We start from the raw sequence: 24,219 nt of genomic DNA on the forward strand, positions 1-24,219 counted from the left end.
AATAAAGAAGCCACACAATCATTATAAAATGCCGAATTTTAAAATGTGTTAACTATTAGTATTTCAGGAGTATGCATCACCGATTGCTTTATTTATAACCAATTGCTTTATATAACCAATTGCTTTTATTTATTATTAGATTTAACTTCACTGAGATCTTTATCTTTCTCTCTCATGTGACTTCTATTGAAAAGATTTTATGTTTACGTAAGCTTTTGAGCCCCAAAAAATTTAACTTGAAAACTTTCATATCCACATGGTACTCTTTTACTCATTAAAAACATTTTTACTGGGATATTTATATTTAAATTTATTCCTTTCCAATATTTTTTTTCTAATTGAAATTAGCCGAGCCATCACAACACTGGAGGTTTCATTTAATTATTTAATTAATCTTAGTGGCTTAAAATAGATGTTTGTTTCCCACTCGTAACTAAGAGCAAGTGAGTACTCAAAACAATGCCTTCAGGCACCAGGCCATGGGTCCAACATTTTCAATACCTGACTTTCAAGGTCATCAAAAAGAGGAAAGAGACAATGGAGGAAGCATATCCACTTTTGAAATTATTCTGGTTTCAAGGTGACATAACAGCATATTCTTTTCATATTGCTACTGTACCAAATTACTACAAACTTTTGACAAAATAACACCAATTTATTATCTTACAGTTCTGCAAGTCATAAGTCCCCACAAACCAAGTGGGGCTGCATTCCTTTATGGAGGCTATAGAATAAAATCAGTTTTCTAACCCTTTCCTTCTTCTACAGCAGAGGTCCACAACCCCCTGGTCATGGACCTGTATAGGTCCGTGATAGCTTTATCTGCCATTCCCCATCACTCCCCATCACTTGCATTAGTACCTGAACCATCCCCCACTCCCACCTCCACCCCACTCTGTGGAAAAATGGTCTTCCACGAAAGTGGTCCCTGGTGCCAAAAAGGTTGGGGACCACTATTCTAGAGACTGCTTGTATTCCTCATCTCATGATTCCACACCACTTTCAAAACCAGCAATGTTTAGCCAAATCTTTCTCAAGATATCTTCTCTCTAGTTCCTACCAGCCTCCTTTTGCCCCACTTAAGAATGCTTGTGATTACACTGGCCCCACCTTCTTATTCCAGGATACTCTCCTTAAGGCAGCTGATTAGTGGTCTTAACTGTACTTGTAACCTTAACTGGCTCTTTGCTATGCAACCTAACACAGCCTCAAGTCCTAGAAATTAGGATGTAGATATATTTATGGAGCCATTATTCTGCCCAGCAACTCAGTTTCACTCATATTGGGTTGTTGAAATCTCATAACTTGCACCCATCTATAGAAGCCATGAAATGTAGCTCCTATTTGGGCAACCGCTTCCCAACAACAAATCTATGCTATATAAAATGGATGGCCAGCTTTCTCTGCTACAATTGTTTTGTATCCTGTGGGCAAGCCATTACACTCAAAGCATCCCATGAAGTGCCCCCAGTGGATATTTGTGACAGTATACAAACTCCAAACTCTTAATTTCCTATAATATTACTTTACTCAGACCACATGTATTCTTTCCCCATGCACTTATGATTCCAGAGGAACCCCTCTTCTTACATTTGTGTTTGACATATGTACACTGTTATCCAGAATAAATTCAACATATTAAAAATTCCTGTAATCATAACATTAGAGTGTTTTGTTTTTCTTGTTTTTTTTTTTCTTCCCTCTCCTTCATAAGATATTTTTAATGCCTATTCTGTTTAAAAGACTGTGCTGAGGACAGTGCATTATTATTACTGGAGGCTTGTTAGCCTGGTGGTAGAGTGTTGGGGAGGATATTCTCTAATCTTCAGATTAAGTTCCAGTCTTTGTGTCTTGTGATAGATGGCCTTCATAAGTGTTTCTGTCCCTCCAGAGATAGAGCTTTTTACCCCCATTACTTTCCCCAGCTACAGCAAAAAGCAGACTAAGGCTCTCCTCTCCCCCTGAATGAGATAGGGAGGCTGCAGCTGGGTGGAGTTCTTTTCCCCTAGCTGCAATATTTCACCATTACCTTTTTTTTTTTTTTTTTTTTTACCTGAATAAGAGTTTTATTTAGGAGAACAAAAATATATGCTTATATATATATTAAACAAGCTTTTTTTCAATAACATTATTTTACACTCCAAAAAGATTTTTATTCAATATTTTCTAATGGTTTCAAATTTTGCTGCACACTAGAATCATCTAAGGAGCTTTAAAACAAAAAAAGCTGATGGTTGGACCACCAACACCCTCCACCTGCCCCTAGCAAGATGTTCTCACACCTGAACACTAGGATGTTTTAAAACTTTGCAGATGATTCCAATATGCAGCAAAGTTTGGGGCTAAAATCCTTCTGAACTCTACCCGAGTTTACTCTAAGTTTTTTTTTTTGGGGGGGGGTACACCAGGTTCAATCATCTGTTTTTATACACATATCCCCATATTCCCTCCCTTCCTTGACTCCCCCCTCCCTTCCTTGAGTCCCCCCCACCTCGAGTCCCCCCACCCTCCCCGCACCAGTCCTCTAAGGCATCTGCCATCCTCGAGTTGGACTCCCTTTGTTATACAACAACTTCCCACTGACTATTTTACAGTTGGTAGTATATATATGTCTGTGCTACTCTCTCGCTTCGTCTCAGTTTCCCCTTCACCCCCCGCCCCCTCCCATACCTCAAGTTCTCCAGTCCATTCTCTGTATCTGCATCCTTGTTCTTGTCACTGAGTTCATCAGTACCATTTTTAGATTCTGTATATGTGAGTTAGCATACAATATTTGTCCTTCTCTTTCTGACTTACTTCACTATGTATGACAGACTGTAGTTCTATCCACCTCATTACATATAGCTCCATCTCATCCCTTTTTATAGCTGAGTAATATTCCATTGTATATATATGCCACATCTTCTGTATCCATTCATTTGTTGATGGGTATTTAGGTTGCTTCCATGTCCTGGCTATTGTAAATAGTGCTGCAATAAACATGATGGTACAAGTTTCTTTTGGGATTATGGTTTTCTTTGGGTATATGTCCAGTAGTGGGATTTCATCATTACCTTTTGATGTCCTTCCCCTTCAAAGGAAGACTTTTGTTTAACAAGAGGAAGGATCTGGGTGGATTTCATGGTGGTTGTTCTTCCCCTCCCCAGACAGTACCATGGAAGAGCTTTCTCTGGATTCTTTCCATTCTCCTAGTGAGAACCTAGTGAGATTCCTGGAGGAGACGCCTACAAAGTATGAGGAACCCCTATGAGTGTGGTCCCCAGGAAAGCTTCTCACCCTCACACTAGCCCACACTTACTTCAACTAATTTGTCAAAATTGCTGCTTTAATGTCTGAAGAGCTTATAAGGCATTAAGCAGCTTCTAAGTTTTATTTCTGGATTGTCAAGTATCTTTCTTTTCATTTCTTTTTTAAAGATTATTTTCTTTATTGGCTATAATGCATTTTTGTCCCTTTTTGAGCCATGCCCTGTGTATTAGTCTGGGTTTCCCAGAGAAACTGAATAAAGAGGATATAGCTTACAGAATTGTGGAGGCTGACAATTTCCAGGATCTGCAGTCGGCAAGCTGGAGACTCAGGAGCTAATGGTGTAATTCATCAACTATCCTTCATTCATCTTTTTTCCTACGTTTCCTCAGTAGTGTATGTGTTTAATTATTGTAACTTTTATAATTTTAATAAGTAATACGGAAAGTTTTCATTACACTTTTCTCTAAAAACCTCACCAGTTTTTAATAGATAAAATTTACTGCCATCTTGAAAATTAACCTCTCAGAAAGTCTTTGAGGGAATTAAATACAAGATCATGTTATATTACTTTATTTAATTCAAGAAATATTTTATATATCTGGATAATTTTTCAAATACTCATAATTTCTGCACATTTATTTTTAAATTATTCTTCATAATTCTTTATGCTACTTTAAATATATTTTTCTACTGTGTGTTTTATATGATTGTTACATATGAGAGCAAATTTTTATATATTTAAGTTATTACTAGATTCTTTACTAACTCTGATATCCATTTTCACTTCACCTTATTATACTGAAGGAATACCCACTGTCAAAATGGAGACTAAATTTATGCAACGAAACAGAATAGTACATAAAAATTAGAGAGTGAATACTACTCAAGCATACTCTTATTGAGGAAACAAAACAGAACAAAAACAGAAATGTTCTATGAATTTTACTAAGCATTATTTCACCTTCATTAGGGCAGGAAATATTTTTCACTAGAAAAAAATTACAATCATACATGTGCTTAGATTTATTATGAATGTCAACAAATTTAAAAGAAATGTACAAAACTATAATGCAGTCATACTGCTGTTTCATATAAATTTTGATTTAATCTTAATGTTTCAAAACTTTGTTCTATTTTCTTGAAATTGAAAAACAAATTATCTTATATGGAAAATTATACAACACAGGAAAATGTAAATTATTCTGGTGAGAATTTTTATTTTATATTTAATTACTTTAAAATTACTATAGCTTATCAACAAAGTGATCCATGAAAGATCACTCTCCTTGTTTCCATACTCATTGTTTTCTATGATACCTCCCATTTAGTTTTACTTTCAGACCAACACTGTCATTTTTTTCTTTCTGCATCTTGCCAAGTAACTTAAGAATTACTAATTCTTAAGTTACTTGTCAAGATTATATTATTATTAATATAAACTCAGGATTTCATAAAATTAAACAGCTTATCCTCTAGCTCTCCTGTAGAGCTCCTACACCACAGGCTTCATCAGGCAATACTGTATAAAATAATGCCATAGCATTGATCTGACTTGCTTGACTTACAGAATTCTCACTATTCATTTTGAGTAATATAGTATTTAATGAAATTTTAAAAAAATTAATATTTTATTAATGTCCAAACTAGTTCATTAATGAAATAAGTCAGAAAAAGATGAATACTATAGGATATCACTTATACATGGAATCTAAAAAATAATACAAATAAATGTAAATGAAAAACAGAAACAGCCTCAGATATAGAAAACAAACTTGTGGTTGTAAAAGGGGAGAGGGAAGTGGGGAGGGACAAATTAGGGGTATGGGGTTAACATATAAACTACTATGTATACAATAGATAAGCAACAAGGATATATTGTATAGCACAGAGAATTATAGCCATTATTCTGTAATAACTTACAAGTACAACCTGCAAAAATACTGAATTACTCTGCTTTACACCTGAAATTAATATAATATTATAAATCAAATATACTCCAATATAAATAAACTAGTTCATATTATGAATTAGTTTATATCTTTTGGAAAATCATAGCTGACAGTCAATAAGTCAATTAGTTTGCTACAGATCTGACTGCCTTTGATAGACTGAAATTTTATATTATTTAGTTTATGACATTTTGCAAATATTCATGATTTTCTAAAAAACATATTGATCATTTTACCTTTAGATCTTGCTATGGACTGAATGTTTGTGTTGTCCCAAAACGTATATGTGTTGAAGCCTAAATCCCCAATGTGATAGTATTCGGAGATGGGACCTTTAGGCAGTGATTAGGTCATGAGGATGAAGCTCTTATGAATGGGATTAGTGCTATTATAAGGGATAGGAGAAAGATGACTCTCTCTCCCATGTGAGGATACAGCAAGTAGACTACAGTCTGTGGACCAGAAAGGGAATACTCACTAGACACCAGATCTACTGGCATCTTGATTTTAGACTTCCCAGCTTCGAGAACTGTGAGAAATAAATGTTTGTTGCTTAAGCCACCCAGTCCTATGGCATTCTGTTATTGCAGCCTGAACTAAGAACAATTAGACTATTATAGTCACATGACTCTCTTAATATATTTTTCATCCCAAACATCAAAAATTTAAAGAATAAAAGGCCTGTAAAAAAATCAAAAGTCATGAAACAAATATTTTAAAACTTTCCATTTTTACTTAGCTCATGCCACATTTCTGTCTTAAAATAAAATAATAATCAATACAAATATACTTACACTGAAAGTGAAAATCATTGTCTCAGGTAGTAGCTTGGAGCAAAATTTATAAAGAAAATCCAAATAACACAATACATTCTCTACTTGTCCTGTGTAAGACAACCAGAACAATTTGAAACAGAAAGCCTTGATCTTGAATTCTATTAAAATGGATGCTAGTTCATATTGTTCAAGTTACTATAAGTGGAAATAGAATAACTGTAACCCATCTAATGGGTTCACAGTCTCCTTGATTTTATTCTTTATTGCTAACTCTCAGTATGAAAATGATAGGAGATTTCCAGGGTAAAAAAATATTCGGGTTGTTGCTTTTCCTTATTGTGTAACTTATTTTGTGATGCCATTTCTCTTTTTTCCATTATAATATAGCACACATAATCAGTCAGCATTTGACTAAATTTAATAAGGGAATAAGTTAACTTGGAGGCTATTAAACTAATTATTGCACATGGTTTCACACTTTGGGGCCATTTAGTCAAAATAAGATGTAATGATGTGGTATTAGCTATTGTGTTCTAGATGCAATTTTTCTACTTTAATCTCAGTTTGGGTGATTATATAATATATTGCCCAAAGACCTGTCAGAAATTGAAAAAGTCAGTTACTTATTTGTTCTGAATGCTGTGACAATGGGTATAAACCAGGACTCTCCTCGGAAAATTGTAGTGAAAAGCAATACAAATTTTAGTCTCTGGTAACCATTTTCCTCTATTACAGGGGTCAGTAAACTTTTTCTGTAAAGGGCCAGATAATAAACGGTTTATGCGTGGTGGGTAATAAAATCTTTTTTGCAGCTATTCCACTTGGGAATTGTAGCATGAAATCAGAGATAAGCAATACGGAAACAAATTGGCACATCTGTATTCCAATAAAACTATTTATAAAAATAGATGGTGTATTTTCCCAATGGCCTGTGGTTTGCCAATGCCTGCCCGAAACCCTATACATTCCTGTCTATTCTATTTTATTTATACCATTTCTTTTACTTTCTCATGGCTTTATGTATTCTACTATATATTGAAATCTCTCAAAGTGTCTGGTTGAAAGACATGACTTTGTATTTTAACTGTATTCTCAGTATTCTTACTTTGGTGTCTGATAGGCATTCTCAAACTAAATATGTCCAGAATTAAAATCTTGATACATCTTTATTCAAAGCTGCTTCTTTCAAAATGGAAATAAATAAATACTAGAGTTATCCTTTTGCCTTCCATTTTCTCCCACTCTGTATCCAACTGACTATCAATTTCCATAGGTATTACCTTTACAGTGTATAGAGAATCTCATCTTTCACCTCTTCACCTCCTTCCTACCACCCTAGTTTGAATCACTATCTTCTCACCAATGTATTACAATACCTTCCTAATTTTGACAGACCTAATAATAAGTTTAGAACTGAATATGGTAGTTTGAAGAATCTGCCAAATATCAAATGGAAGATATCCAGAAGTAAGATTTCTGTATATGATAAAATGTGTTACATATCCTAGAGTGGTTATCACCAGACAGTAGGATAAATGATCATTAGACCACTAATTTTTCTTTATATTTTGCTATGTAATTTTCAAAATTGTCCACACAGCACAATTCTTGTTATTGTAAAGACAAAAACATAAATGTGTTTTTTTTTACACAAAAAGGGAAACAATAGAAATGAAGACAGTAGATGAGAACTAATCTGTGAAAAAGAGAAGAAGACGTAAAGCTGTAGATGCAAGTTTGAGACAGAGTTATTCTTCAGTATGTGCTCATTTGTTTAAATATTGCAACATGTTTTTAAAATTCTAGTTAGTGTATACATGGAATTTCAAGATATTTTTATTTAAATTATGCTATTTATAAAATCACAGCCTTTACCATTTATTGATTTGAGGTTAAATCACACACATTAAATATTGATACAACTACTAAAATAAAAATTAATCATATTATAAATCTAGCATCTAAATTGGGTTGGCCAAAAAGTTTGTTTGGGTTTTTGGTAGGATAAGGAAAAACCTGAGTGAAATTTTTGGCCAGCCATACAGTTTTAAATTTCATGATATCTTTCCTTATTTAATATATTCTTGCTTTTGTGCTGACATAGAGTATTTTCTTCCTCTAAGATACAATTTCCATATTCCTAGATCACATCATTAAGTTCATCGCCTACCCTAATCCTCTAAATTAGTTTCCTATGGGATGTTTCAATATATGGTACTTAACTCATCTGAAAAGTGCTGAGACTCATTATAGGTTATATGTTATAATAGTATGCTAAGGTAAAGATGAATCAAGTTTAGATATGGATACTGAAATCAAGACCTAACTAGAAGAAAGGGGGAAATGACCATTTTAAAAAATTTTAACAGTGTAACTATAGTTATTAATAGGAAGAATTTTGCTAAGGAAATAGAATCAATGATTTTATGTTTCATTTTTATCATTTCTACAAACCAATAAATATCTTGTCAAAATGAACAAGGTACAGTAACATTGTTAGTAATGAAATCTAATAATGCTATCCCCTTTTAGGGAAAAAAAAGATTATTTATTTTAAAAAATAAGGGAGAGAAAGACAATGAATCTTGTAAGAATCACTACATTAGGGTGGAGATGAATGAATGAATTTTAATACATTTTTGCTCAAAGATGAAGGTTAAGAAGACTGAGTGAAAGAATAAAAACCACATGATATAAGCAGTATATTGCTTATACCAATACACAAATCTAATCTGCAGTGTTATTTAAAAAAATAGACATTCAATTCAAACATCAGGATAGTTGAGGATGACATTTAAAATAAGTAAAATTTCCATTAAAATGAATCAATTAGCTGTCTAGACATTCACTCAAGCCTTCTGCTTAAACCCCATCTCCAGTGATTATGCATGTGACAGAAGTCACCCAGTGATTTTTTGGATTGAATGGCTTTTTTATTATTGTTCTTTTTTAGCCACATTCTTCAAATAGAGTGAATTCTCACCACTTTCATGACAGTTCTGTTCTGTTTCATTCCTTGATTCATCATTTATTGCCACCATCTTACCTCAGGTTACTATTAGGTAATATATTGTCAAAGATAGCCTTTTAAGTTTTATTTGACAGGTTATGATGTTTCTTTTGATTACAAATAAAGCCACAAGATAGAGTGTTTACAAAAAAGGGCATCTTCATATTGACAAGCTCTTTGACAGGACAATTCAAGTTACTACACCATATGACTTTCAAAGTAGACAAGCAGGGGAAGGGAGACAAATAAATAATAGGGTTGCTTGGCAGATGCCCCAATTATTCTACATTTTAGTTGATATAATATAAGCTTTTAGTTGAAGCTTTTATCTCTATGACAATTTACTTTAAATTCTAAACTATACATATTTTGATCTAGCCTTGTAAGCCGTGAAAGAGACATGCTGTGACATATAAGGCATGGTGCAGTTTTAGAAATGTGCTACTTCCTCTTATATCTACTCAGAATTCTGGGAAAATATCTCCACCAAGCAGTGTAATAATATGACATCAAAAGCCCAATTTGGAACGTGGTCATTGTGATTCTAAAAAAATTTTAGCATGACAAATATATTTGTAATAAATTAATGGTGAGTTTAAAAAAAAAAGTTTGGTATGAAATCAAAAAAACACCATATACATGGACCATAGTGTCTTGTATACATCACAGGATCATGAAGTCACAGAGTGGTATCATTAACAGTCACCGGATCTTAGAGTCAGATACATGGTTATGAATCCCTCTTTGTCAATGGGAAAGTATGCGATTTCGACACTTTAAAATTTGTTTGAATCTCAGTTTCTTCACATGGCAGATATAAATAACAATACTTACTTCATCGTTGAAGATAAGTACATATAAAATGCTAGGTTCATTGTAGGGGTAAATAAATATGTTTCCTACACTCTCTCTGTCACACAATTCTAGTGTCTCACAATTTTATTCCTATGTGATAGATTTAAGTATTTAGCCTTTGATAGCAGAGATCTCTGTGGGAATTAGGAAATATAATATGCAGGCCAACTTTGGCTCTAGTATTTATTAGCTGTATTATGTCAATAGATGAGGGAAGGAACTGCCTTTGTTCCCACATATTACAGTAAAGATAATAGTACCAGTTTACCAGTTTGTGGATGAAAAGCATGTAAATGCTTTGCACAGTCCCTGGCTTATTATTAAGTGCTTTGCACAGTTCCTGGCTTATTATTATTCCTATTTTCAGAAATTTTGTTCTACATTTTAGTATCTTTTCAAGCATACATTGCTTTAATGAAGTGAATTATTTACAGTCTCAGAAAATTTTCTGTTCCAATTTGGATTCCTTTTATTTCTTTTTCTTCTCTGATTGCCATGGCTAAAACTTTCAAAACTATGTTGAATAACAGTGGTGAGAGTGGGCACCCTTGTCTTGTTCCTGTTGTTAGAGGAAATGCTTTCAGTTTTTCACCATTTAGAATGATGTTGGCTGTGGGTTTGTCATATATATGGCTTTTATTATGTTGAGGTAGGTTCTTTCTATCCCCACTTTCTGGAGAGTTTTTATCATAAATTGATACTGAATTTTGTCAAAAGCTTTTTCTGCATCCATTGAGATTATCACATAGTTTTTATCCTTCAATTTGTTAATATGGTATATCATATTGATTTGCATATATTAAATAATCTTTGTGTTCCTGGGATAAACCCCACTTGATCATGGTGTATGATCTTTTTAATGTGCTGTTGGATTTTGTTTTCTAGTATTTTGTTGAGGATTTTTGCATCTAAGTTTATCAATGATTTTGGCCTATAATTTTCTTTTTGTGTGACATCTTTGTCTGGTTTTGGTGTCAGGGTGATGGTGGCCTTGTTTGCAGAATTAAAAAAGAAATTTTACAATTTGTATGGAAACACAAAAGACCAAGAATAGCCAAAGCAATCTTGAGAAAGAAAAATGCAGCCAGAGAAATCAGGTTCCCTGACTTCAGACTATACTACAAAGCTACAGTAATCAAGACAGTATATTACTGGCACAGAAACAGAAACACAGATCAGTGGAACAGGATAGAAAGCCTAAAGATAAACCCACACACATATAGTCACCTTATCTTTGACAGAGGCAAGAATATACAATGGAGAAAAGAAAGCCTCTTCAATAAGTGGTCCTGGGAACATTGGACAGCTATATGTAAAACAACGAAATTAGAACACTTCCTAACACCGTACACAAAAATAAACTCAAAATGGATTAAAGACCTAAATGTAAGACCATACACTATAAAACTCTTGGAGGAAAACATAGGCAGAACACTCTATGACATCCATCAAAGCAAGATCCTTTTTGACCCACCTCCTAAAGTAATGGAAATAAAAACAAAAATAAACAAATGAGACCTAATGAAACTTGAAAGCTTTTGCACAGCAAAAGAAACCATAAACAAGATGAAAAAACAACCCTCAGAATGGGAGAAAATATTTGCAAATGAAGCAACTGAGAAAGGATTAATCTCCAAAATATACAAACAGCTCATGCAGCTCAGTATCAAAAAAACAAACAACCCAATCCAAAAATGGATGGAAGTCCTAAACAGACATTTATCCAAAGAAGACATACAGATGGCCAACAAACACATGAAAAGATGCTCAACATCACTAATTATTAGAGAGATGCAAATCAAAACCACAGTGAGGTATAACCTCACACCAGTCAGAATGGCCATCAAAAAATCTAGAAACAATAAATGTTAGAGAGGGTGTGGAGAAAAGAGAACCATCCTGCACTGTTGGTGGGAGTGTAAATTGATACTGCCACTATGGAGATATGGAGGTTCCTTAAAAAACTAAAAATAGAACTAGCATATGATCCAGCAATCCCACTACTGGGCATATACCCTGAGAAAACCATAACTCAAAAAGATACATGTACGACAGTGTTCACTGCACACTATTTACAATAGCCAGGACATGGAAGCAACCTAAATGTCCACCAACAGATGAATGGATAAAGAAGATGCGATACATATATACAATGGAATATTAGCCATAAAAAGGAAGAAAATTGAGTTATTTGTAGTAAGGTGGATGAACCTAGAGTCTGTCATACAGAGTGAAGTAAGTCAAAAAAAGAAAAACAAATACTGTATGCTAATGCATATATACGGAATCTAAAAGAACGATACTGACAAACCTAGTGGCAGGGCAAGAATAAAGATGCAGAGTAGAGAGCAGACTTGAGGACACAGGGAGGGAAAGGGAAGCTGGGACGAAGTGAGAGAGTAGCATTGGCATATAAACACTACCAAATGTAAAATAGATATCTAGTGGGAAGCTGCTGCATAGCACAGGGAGATCAACTCGATGCTTGGTGATGACATAGAAGGGTGTGATAGGGAGGTGGGAGGGAGGCTCAAGAGGAGAGGATTTGGGAATATATGTATAAACATAGCTGATTCACACTGTTGTACAGCAGAAAGTAACACAAAATTGTAAAACAATTATACACCAATAAAGATCTGAAAAAAAAAAGAAAGAAAAATTTCTGGAATCTATATTTCTGTAAGGCTAATCTGCTAATTTGAAAAAAGGGAATCTAAGGCATAGGACCTACTTCAAATGAGTGAAGTTTGTGTGTTTGGTATCTCTTATCCATTTTCCAGGAATGGAGTTTCAGAAAGGATCTAGCTCATCTTCTCTGAAATGATTTATATTTTAAAACCAACCAGTCCAGAGAAGAACACATGAAAAACAGCCAATCCTTTTTCATTATATGGACCACATGACTTTGATATTGAGGAAAGGGAAACAGGGTTAAAATTTCCTGTTTTACCAGTGAATCCCACTGAATAGACTTGAAGAGCATGGTTTTTAGTAGTGCTTAATCTGACATGCCAAGAAGGGCATATGGAGGAAGAACACAGAAAGGATAGGCTGCCCTACAGCTGAAACCATTTAAATTAAAATCCATAAATTAACAACTGTACCCTATGTCTAATGGTATCAAAGATTTACCAACACTAACTGAATTCTTAAGTAGGGGCTTACCTATTCATGTCTGTCCAATAGCACCTAACATCTCTGAAGAGTAGGGCTGAGTAGCCTTTCCTAACAAGACAGCTCTCTGTGTGGGGAACTGGCTGGACACCCCCGTTATTTTCCAGGTTATTCTCAATAGGCTTTAAATAAGATTAAAGTAAATTTTAAGGATGTGTGTATATATACATATATGCATTTGTGTCCATTTGTACACATATGTATATTTCATATACATATATGTATATTTTCTCTCAGGTAATATCAATTTTGACAAATGTCTTATTATCTTTAATATAAGTCCCAGCCACTCACTCATCCTAAGTGAGACACTGAACCTTCATAGTCTAGAGGCTCTCCTTTCAATTTCCCTGTATATAAACATTTAAAGGAGAAATTTGAATTTGTATCATCAGCATTGTTCTATATAGGCAGGTATACACCAGCATACTTTGCCAAATAATACTGAATGTATTCTAATTGGAATTAGACTTGGAATTCCACCAAGGATAATCTCTTTCACCTAAAAATCATCAAACTAAAGCTTTAAACAGTATAAATCTGTGACAAGTCATGGACCCATAAATAAATACGAGACAGTGAGGCATATAGTATAAGGCATATAAGCTAAAGTTTATAATATTTTTCTATTAATTTAAAAAAATTAGTCACTAGAATTACTCCAAATTATTTATATATACTCAACTATAAAAGAACAGGTTAAATCACTACAAGAAATTGAATAAACCCTTCTGTTCTGTGGTGTTTTTAGTAGGCCTACTAATGGGTGGATTGATCAGTTGCCTGTATACAAATTAATCCATCCCCTTCCTAGCAGAGAAAGAAGACACCTATACTCTGCTAACATTATTGGGTTCGGAGAACATTTAGGGTCAGTGTTTAAGGAGTTGTGGGAAAACAAATAAATGACAGAAAGAAAAGTGAAATTGCTGAAGACTACATGTATTTCTCATTATTGTCTACTCATATTCTAACAATGTTCATGCAATTTAACAAAGCTATGAAGGGCAATGACCCTAACCTCATAAATCATTGTATTACTACATGAAAAACTGCATACAAGAGGACAGCAAGGTTTAAGTGGGTTTTTTTTTTTTCCAGTTTTTTTTTTTTTTTTGGGGGGGTACACCAGGTTCAATCATCTGTTTTTATACACATATCCCCGTATTCCCTCCCTTCCTTGACTCCCCCCCCTCGAGTCCCCCCCACCCTCCCTGCCCCAGTCCTCTAACAAATCTTCCATCCTTGAGTTGGACTCCCTTTGTTATACAACAACTTCTAAGTGGGTTTTTTAATCTTAATGAATATGCCATGATGTAATATAAAACAGGTTCTTTAATCTTACTATAGAATAAACACTGTGCTCTAGGTTTACTCTTCTGATTCAAACTATGATCTTCCTTGGAGTATCCTTCCCTAACTATGCTGTTTATGAAGGGTAGCAGGGTACCCAGTTAGTCTACACTTGCACATGTACTGGAAAAATTGTAATTTTATTGCCTTTCCCCCATCCTCTGTTGATATACCTGTCCTTTCTGATTTACAGATATTAAATCTAATATGCAATATATAAGGTAAAAACTAAGATATAATTTGTCAACCTGTGCAAACCATTTCAAATACGTTATTTTGTGGTCTAGGTAGTCAGCAAACATATCTGTCATTCAATTCTCCTAATACCATAAAAAAAGGAAGAGAGCCATTCTTGTGGGATTTTATGCACCCTAAAAAGATAGGTATACGATAAGGATTGATTCTTTTCCTTTCTATTCTATCCAATGATCGCAACAATAACCTGTTACACATAAACAGCACTGTTTATTTTTTAAAATTTCCCATATCTATGCTTTTGATTCCTTTAGCTTTTTTAAAAAAGAAGAGCTAATATTACAAACTCATTTTAAAGATGAAAAAAAAAAAAAACAGGAGAATGAAATAGGTTAAGTGAGTTATACAGAGCCACATGGCTTTTAAGGGTAACTAGAAACTAGAAAACTTGTCCTCTACTAACCCAGTACCCCTTCAATGAAAAACACTATCTTACTCAGCATCCTGCCTTATGAAACGGACACATCATCTCTGTATAAGTGAGCCAACTCTTACATCTGCTGCTTAAAAATCTTCTATTTTTGTTATAGTTACCATAATTAATTGCACATAATAGAAATTAAATAAAAATATAAATACTTTTTAGATAAAAAATAGTAACTATAATCATGGACTAAGTACAGAACACATGCAAGGAGCCAACATTACTTCTTCAAGTTAACTCTCCTTAGGTACATAAAAATGATCACATTACACAGTTAATGTTGGATTGTTAACTCCATTTGTTATGGAATAACTGAATTATAGCTAAGTCTATTGAAAAAAATCATAAAATGATTCTGTTAAGATGAGTTTTTATATTGAGAAATAATAAAAAGTACATGTGTGAGTAAATTTGTTGAATACATGACCTTCACCATCCAAAATTTAGGAAACTAGTGTTTTTGAAGGATGCTATCTAAATTGATCAAAATATACTAACTAATTAAATTCACATACTTTAAGTTTGAAATTCTGGGAAAGATATGTACAAAGTATATAAAAACCAATTAGATAATATCCACCTAAATTTTTGAGTTGTCCAAAGTATAGCTAAGAATTTGTAGCTTGGCTCTCATTCTAAACAAGACCTGGAAATATTCTAAAATTGTTTATGCCAAAAAGCAAGCAGGACTCCTTTAGTGCAATCACACAGAAAATATAAAAACTTAGGCAGAGTTTTGGATTTTGCTTTGTGGTGTTTGTCCATCCATAAATTAAAGGTTGTACTTTCCAGTGTGTATCCATAAAGTGTAAATTTAATCAATATACCCAATATTTGCAACAAAGGTATTTGAGAATACTAAGAACACTGTACTTAATTAGTTAATCATAAAGAATGCTTCACCCTTAGTCCCCCAAATGCCTGCCCTCAGGAAAGCATAATTGCTGTGGAGGTTGTAGCTTTAGATTATATTTCTACACAACATAAATGAATGACCTGGTCCCATTTATAATGGATTTCCCTCAGAAATCTCAGAGCTTGTCAGAGTGAAACATAATATTGGCAAAGGCACCTTTGTTTTTTCCAGATTTTTTTTTTCCAAGCAGATTGTTGTGCTTAGCCAAAGCAAAAGCAAACATACGGCACTAAGAGATATATGAAAAGACGGTATTCTGGAATGCCTGATGATCTTTTTTCCCTCTGCCTGCCTGCTGCCACTTTTTCCTGCTATAGGGGTAAGCCTGTGCCTTATGAACATGAAATACATCTATGGAGAACAAGAAGTCCATCACAAAGACTGATCACAAGAACTGCTATCCTAATTCACAGTTTCAGGCCTTTTCAGTAGTATCAGCTGTCCCTGGAGACTCCCAACAGTCTGACGTCAAAGTCCCCTCCAGGAACTGTTTTTAGTTTCACTTTGGCTGATTTCATAAAATGTCAAATGCAACAAGCCTGCTGGGGTGAGAAATAATTTAGTCTCAACAAATTTGTGCTTCATTGGTATTTCCTCCTTGTTATTGTTTTGCCATTAGGTTTTTATTAATGAGGCTTGGAGTGGCTCCAGGCTTATTATGCAATATTGGAAATGTAAAACTTATTTTCTGGGGGTGTTTGGTGTCCTGACATTCAGACATCGGTCCTCAAGAGAGCAGCAGTAAAATGACTTAGTGCTATAAAAATGAGTCCAAATAATATTTATTTTGTCTTTTTATTAAAAGCTATTCCAAACAATATTTTTCTGACAGGCCTATCTCGGCTTAATCCTGATCAGAAACACTGGAACCCAATGTGAACATCAGCAGGCCATAGAAGGCAAAAAGTCTGTTCAGAACTTTGGAATCCAGCAGCCTTGGCCACTGTTTACTCTGGAATGAAGATAGAAGCAAATGGTCACTGGGTTTTCTTACAGAGCATTACTCTGCAAGCACTGAAGTATCTTCCCTAATGATGCTTTAACAGGACTAGCTCCATGTTTATTACAAAAGATGTGGTGGAAAAATAGCCTCCCCAGGACAAACATCTTGTTCGTGACATATGGAAATGGTTGACAAGAGTCACTAATCATGTTTAGGAGTATTTATTTCACATATGAATCATCAATGAAGATCTATGAACGGTCTTCTCTACTTTGCTCTTTACACAAAATACGTAGGAACAACCCTTGATTTTATTTAGTTCTTCAGTCTAATAGTTCATTCTAAGATGAGAATTGTCTGTAGGGGATAACTGAGTTAATAGCAATCAGCCACATTTCCAGTGATAATATGAAGCTAAAATTGGAAGCAATGGGCTAAGTTAATATGATTTTCTTGTATAAAGACTTAGATAACTCAGAGCAAGTGAGTTCCTTCAGTGCTTTAGCGTTCTTTATCTGCAAAGACAGACGCTTAGGATACAGTATTTTAAGACTAAGCCACAACACACACAGAGAAATGAATCACAGGTGCGAACATTGTTTTGCCTATCACCCCTGTTGGGCACTGAGACAGGCAGCATAGTGTATTAAGGAGCTATGTTGTGAGCCAAGAGACTTGGCTTGGCTTTCTTCTCCATTGTTGGTCTTGAATAACTCAGCCAAGGCATTTAACTTCTGTCTTTAGTTTCCTTAACTGTAGTATGTTTAAGAGGCCCTAAATGAATGTGGAGTTCCTCCTGCAATCAATACTTGGTCATTCTAATTAGTTTTGAAATGTTCTGAAACATTTCAGGTAGGAGCAGGTCCTGAGTGTTTATTCCTTGCCTAACCTAGGCTATGACCTGAAAAATTCACACACTAAAAGCAATTCATTTAAAAAAATACAGGTAGCTTTAGGACTACTCTATTCTGAAGAAAATCTACCTCCTATGACTGCCTACAGGAATCCCCATTGATCAAATATCTGTGGATAATATAAAACATATTTAAAATAGAGGATGGAAAATATATGTGCTCTACCTATTTCTCCTCCTTAAAAACCTACTTTATCACCATGCTGAAAATCAAATTTTTGATGCAGGTCAAATCATGAATTGGAACTTGCCTAAATATAACAATAAAGAAAGAAATGAATGAGCAATTATCTTGGCTTCTTTTATTAATCTTTCTAATAAATGGATCTATTTCTGGGTGTACTTCTGACCAGAAAAATTACACAATATATCTAGAACTTTATGAAAAAGAGCCTTTTTCATGACCCCTTTGCCCATGGTTATTTGGATGTACTCAAATAATGTCATCATTTACTATTTCTAATTACTTGTCTTGTAATAATCTAGTCCCTAGCTCTCAGTGTGCTGTATAACACCATCGCAATTCACAATCACTAGTTTTGAGATTCTATTACACAACCTTTAATTTTATTATCTACTAAGCACAGTACTAAAAATGACTAGAAGATGGATCAAAGCAGTCAGTGGAGAATATTTAGTAATTGTAAACTTGGACATCCAAGAGTAGAAATAGGATTTAAACATTTGCAGAATTATCCCCAAACAAAACAAAACAAAACAAAACAAAACGATACTGAGTTCTTGAATTTGAATGTTGAATTGTTCAACCTTTATGACTGTCTAATACCTTATGAATACCCTTCTAACCTTTGGGGGCATAGCAAGATTCACAAATTCTGCCTCCATAAAGGAGAAACAGAAAGCCCTGGTAATTACACAGTTAATGCAAACTATTTAAGCATATGATTTGAAAGGCAATGAATGAAGAAGCTGGTTTTGTGTTAGGTATCCATTTGGTGGCAAGAGGAGTAGCAGAAACATCTGGCTTTTGATTTCATCAATGGTCGCAAGCTCCGCTCCCTAATGCACAGAGGGCATTGGTACTGGAATTAATGGCCGCATAATGAAGTCAATCTCTGGGCTGCAAACATAAGCATCTAGCCACTAGTGGCAGCAAATAAATTTGTGTCGCCGTTCTCACTTTTGCTTCTGCAGTGGTTTTGGATGTTTGTCGGCACTTAACCTGCAGCACTCTTTCCTCCACGTTCCTTACTAATATGATACCCTACAACAGCAGTCCCCAACCTTTTCAGCACCAGCGACTAGCTTAGTGGAAGACCATTTCTCCATGGATGGGGTGGGGGGAATGGTTCAGGTGGTAATGCGAGCAATGGGGAGTGATGGGGAGTGGCAGATGAAGCTTCAGCTCACCTGCCACTCACCTCCTGCTGTGTGGCCCAGTTCCTAACAGGCCACAGACCGGTACCGTCAGAGGCCCAGGGGTTGTGGACCCCTGCCCTACAATATGCTTTCAATAAACTTTGCTGTTTAATCAGCCAGCATCATCTACTAATATGTCTTATTGATACAAGTGAGTAGAAATAGTAGAATTATTTTTCTCCAACATATTAAACTTCACAGAAACAGAAATTGACCTGGAATCAGTGCTTAGATTCAAATCCTAGTGCTGATAATCAATACATAAGTGATTTAAGATAATGTCTTCATCTCTATGCTTTTATTTCTTCATATGAAAAGTGAGACAATAAATGTCTCATGGATTTATTATGATTTATTATGAAGTAATACTGGTTAAGTGTTTAGTAGAGTGGCTGGGATATACAAAATACTCAAGATTAGTTAGCTGGTAAAATAAAAATAGTAATAACAACAATACATTATGCCAGTCAATAATGGAAATCCATATTTATGTATTTCAATATTCTGATTGTCACAAAAGTAGCTATTCTTAACATTAGATATTTAAATCAAAATTCTTAGGACTATATTATATTACACCTTTTTCTCTGCAGCTGTTTTGAGGTTATTTATAAAATTCCCGTTTCTTCCAACTATCCCAACAAATATGAACTTCTTTTCTTTAGGACTTTTGTGGGTTTTGTATTAAAATGGAGAAGTAAAATCTTGTGACAAATCTTTTTTTGTTGTTGTTAGAAGCTAGACTTTTTTTTTCCTTTAAGAACTTTTATTGAGACACAATTGACATACCATAAACTGCATATAATTAAAGTGTACAATTTGATATTTTCTTTCTTATTATTAATGTATATATGGCAATCCCAATCTCCCAATTCATCCCCCCCCCCAACCCTCCCCGCTTCATGACAAATCTTGATAATATTTTTGGTCCAGCAAGAATAAAAATTAACTTAGAAAACGAATAAAACACACTTATAGGTTTGCAGTCAAACTATTTATGCATAAAAATGAAATAGATGATGGAGCACTTGATAACATCCGTGAATCTGAAAGTTTAGAGATTCATCTATTGATTTTAAGGGAACAAAAAAACAAAATAAAAAACAACAAAAATGCACATAAGTATATATTCACATACACAGTACTTAATTTCATTTTCTTCATTATTTAAACAAAATTATTTACACAGTTATTATATCATATTTAAATTTTACTGGACAGAATCAAGAATCTCACATGAAGGATAATCGAGTAGGAGGAGAAATACTGTGAAATCTGAGTATTTAGTTCTCTATGTCAATATAGACTATAAGCCGACATTTTAAATAGATTCTGAAAATACGTGACTTTATATACAATAATTTTTTTCTCCTTCAAATCTATTCAAATTTCCGAGATAGTAAGATCAGTAATTAACCTTAGTCCTAGATATACTTGTATTACTTGTTAAAACCAGTATGTTTTGATGCTTGACCTAGGCAGCTACTGTCATTAAAATTCCCTTATTTAAAATAACACAGTTAACAAATGTCAAAAAAAAAAAAAAAAACTTCTTTCTTTTAAGGATTCTGTGTAGTGCATGATACATTTAGATATGTATATGTAAGTGAGTGATTAATGTATTCCCTAAACTATTGTAACTAGAACATTTTATGCTATAATTAAAAGAATTACTTTTCAAGTAATGAAACTGTAAGGTAAGGGGAATCAGTCTTGTTTTGACAGAGAAAAATAGAAAATAGTCTCCAGATTATTGCTCACGGCAAAAACGTAAGAATGAGTATTCAAGGGCACTTACAAATTGATGGAATATTTCCCCTAAGTATTAGTACCTTCCAAGTCACCTGTTTTTTATGTTCTCTATACTTCATTTTTTAGGTCATTTAAGTTTGTGACAAAATAATACTTTATAATTCTTAAGAATTTTTCTTCATGTTAAGCTTCTGTTGTGCTAACATATTTTAATCAAATAAAAGTGAATTATTTTGAACTTAAAATAGGAAAATATTTAGAAATTCATAGCCTGCTCCTTTCCTCAACAGATAGAATTCTTGACTTCATAGACCTCTATAGACTAATGAAATTCATTTTACCATTCAAACTATTAGAATTTCTTGCTCAAATTTTATTTTCTGACTACACATTAATTCTATACTTTTCTATTCATAATTTCTATCATCTACCCAAACTGTGAGTCATTAATAGGGAAAACTATTCATCCTTCTATACTTAATGCTGCCACATGCAAAGCACAATATAAAAGTTTTATTAGAGTAACAGACGGATAAATGAATAACTGGATAATCATTATACTTACAGAAAATAACCTGAAAGATTATTTATGGGCAAAATCTCAACAAAATCCACTAAACAATTCATATTATATTTTGACCCTTGCATAAAAATGAAATAAGGCATATTTCATTTTCAGATTCTTCACATTACTCAAGAAAAGCTTTTTGTCTCCATTTTTTTTAGTGTGAAAATTATGTTTTGGTTTTTGTAATACTGAAACATGACCTGTGTACTATTGAAAAGAAAAAAGATTTAATAATAGATGAGCTAGATTATTTTCTATTTTAAGTGCATTCAGGATAGTAACAGGTATATAAGCTCCATTTGTTCCATCAAGACACCATTTTATGGTACTAATGAGTAATTTTTTTCTGAGTGAAAACAAAAACCCATATGTATAGGAAAGAAAGATCTTTCAGAATTGGAAAACTATTGATATACTTAGCATTTGTGTATTTACACACACACACACAAAAGCACATAGACTTCTATTTTTTAATTAAACTGAATCAAACACACGCTTTTGTCAATGAATACATGAGTAATGAAAGCAAGCTTACATATTCACTCATTCTCAGACAATAAAATCAGTATCATGAGTCACATTTTTTCATCAAATCAGCTGAAAAATTCCAAAACGATCAGTGTTTTTTTTCCTTTACCTCTGGGGCTGTATTGTTTAAAGGGAGTATGGCAATACAAAACTTTTAGATTAAAAGTGAAGAATTCTTACTGTGAAATATAAAAGGCTCAGATTGATAGTAACTATCAAATGTTCCTATTTCTCCTCCCATTTCTTTTCTCATTCTATATATATCTTTTGTAACAAATATGATCATAAGAAGGACAGTCAACTCTAGCTAGAATAGGCAGTCAAGGTTTTTTATTGGAATAATCTTAGGAACTCAAGAACTGATGGCAAACTAAAAGACCAGGCTTAAAAACAGGTGAAAAAGCAAAAGCTGGTCAGAAAACATTACTAACCATGCTTCATAGAAAGTTTGACTAGGACTCTGCCCCTACCACTGTAGAAGTTTCCTGCTGGGCCTTGGTGCTACATTCACTGAAAACTCATTTATTTGCTATAAACAAACCCTATCATGCCTCCAATTCCATATTCAAAGTCTTTTGTAGGAGCAGTTATTTGGCTGAACCGATATCACATGCCCAAACCCTTGGTCATCAGGGGCAGAAAAATGAAAGTTAGTCTTACTTTCACTACCATCATGAGAAGCAGGACGTCTCAAGATAACACACAAATTGAAGAGTATTCCAAAACAAGAAAGAAAGCTGAACTAAGAGCAATCAAAATAAACTGAAATGCCCATTGCTTTCTTCCATACTGTCTCATCTTTGCCTAAGATTTCAGTTATTACTGAATGACTACTGAATTTGTGTCCCCATCTAAAAACCCATTCCTGGGATTCAGATTCTTATATTCAAATGCTGATAGATATTTATACTTATATATTTCATGTACATCTTAAAAGCTAAATATGATGCACACATACCATTCCTCATTGATCCCCCCTCTCATTCACTTCCCAAAAAAAAGACTGTTCCTCATTTCTTTACTCAGAAAAAAATTCAAGCATTCTCTTAATTGCCAAAATCAGGGAGTTTCCTAAAAACTGTCCCCTCTCTTACCTTCTCACTACATAAAATCATTTACCAAATTGGAATCACTTATCAGAAGTGGCCATTTCTACATCATATTAGCAATCAATTGCCACCACTTCCTTCATTTGGGCCTTCAACACTTGTAATTCAATTATGGAAAACTCCTGTTCTCTTTGCCTGTAGTATCACTCCTCTCCCATACAGTCAATGTGATCTTTCTAGAATTAAAATCACACTATGTCAAATACCTTCTTAAAGGGCTTCAAAAACTTCCTGTGACTTTCATTACTGTTTACAAACTCGTTTTCATGGTTACAGCCTGTAGTGAATTTGGCACATGCTTTGTTCTTCAGGCTCACCTCTTACTATTTTCTTAGCATCCTATAGACCAAATTTATAAAATCACATTCTATCTATATTTTTAAATGTCTGTTATAATCTGTTAACAATAGGATATTAAGAAAAAATGAATGACTGCATTTAATGTGCTCATTAATTATAAGAAACATGCCATTTTTCAGAAATATCAAAATGTAAGAAAAATGTGTGCCTTGTAGCCCAAAACTGTCAATATCTGGAATTCCAAGAACACTTGTATTTCCTATAGCTTCCATGTCTTGGCATGAGCTACTCTCTCATCCTAGAAGGTCAAATCACCATCGTTCCACCCTTCGCCAGCTAATTTTTCATCAGCTTTCAAAACTCTACTTAAAAACTATGTTTTCATGAAGTCTTTTATTGACCTACCATCTAGCATCCTCCTCAATACCTTAGGATACTCTTGGTAACATTATAATATTCTCGTTTAGTACCTGTTGTTGCCTCTACCTACCTATTACAATCTGTGTTAGCTGACTAATGGCCCCAAAGATGTCAATGTCCTAATATCCAGAACCCACACATTTTACCTTATATGGTAAAAATGACATTACCAATATGACTAAGTTAAGGAATTTGAGATGAGGAGATTATCTTGAATTACCTAGATGGGCCAAATATAATCACAAGGGTCCTCATGAGCAAAAACTAAGAGTATCAAAGTAGTAGGAGAGGTGATAAGGGAAAAGGGACATTGGAGGAAAGTGAGGAAGAGGACACAAACCAAAG

Source organism: Hippopotamus amphibius, chromosome 8 (assembly GCF_030028045.1).
Source record: "Hippopotamus amphibius kiboko isolate mHipAmp2 chromosome 8, mHipAmp2.hap2, whole genome shotgun sequence".
In the NCBI taxonomy this organism is placed as follows: Eukaryota; Metazoa; Chordata; class Mammalia; order Artiodactyla; family Hippopotamidae; genus Hippopotamus; species Hippopotamus amphibius.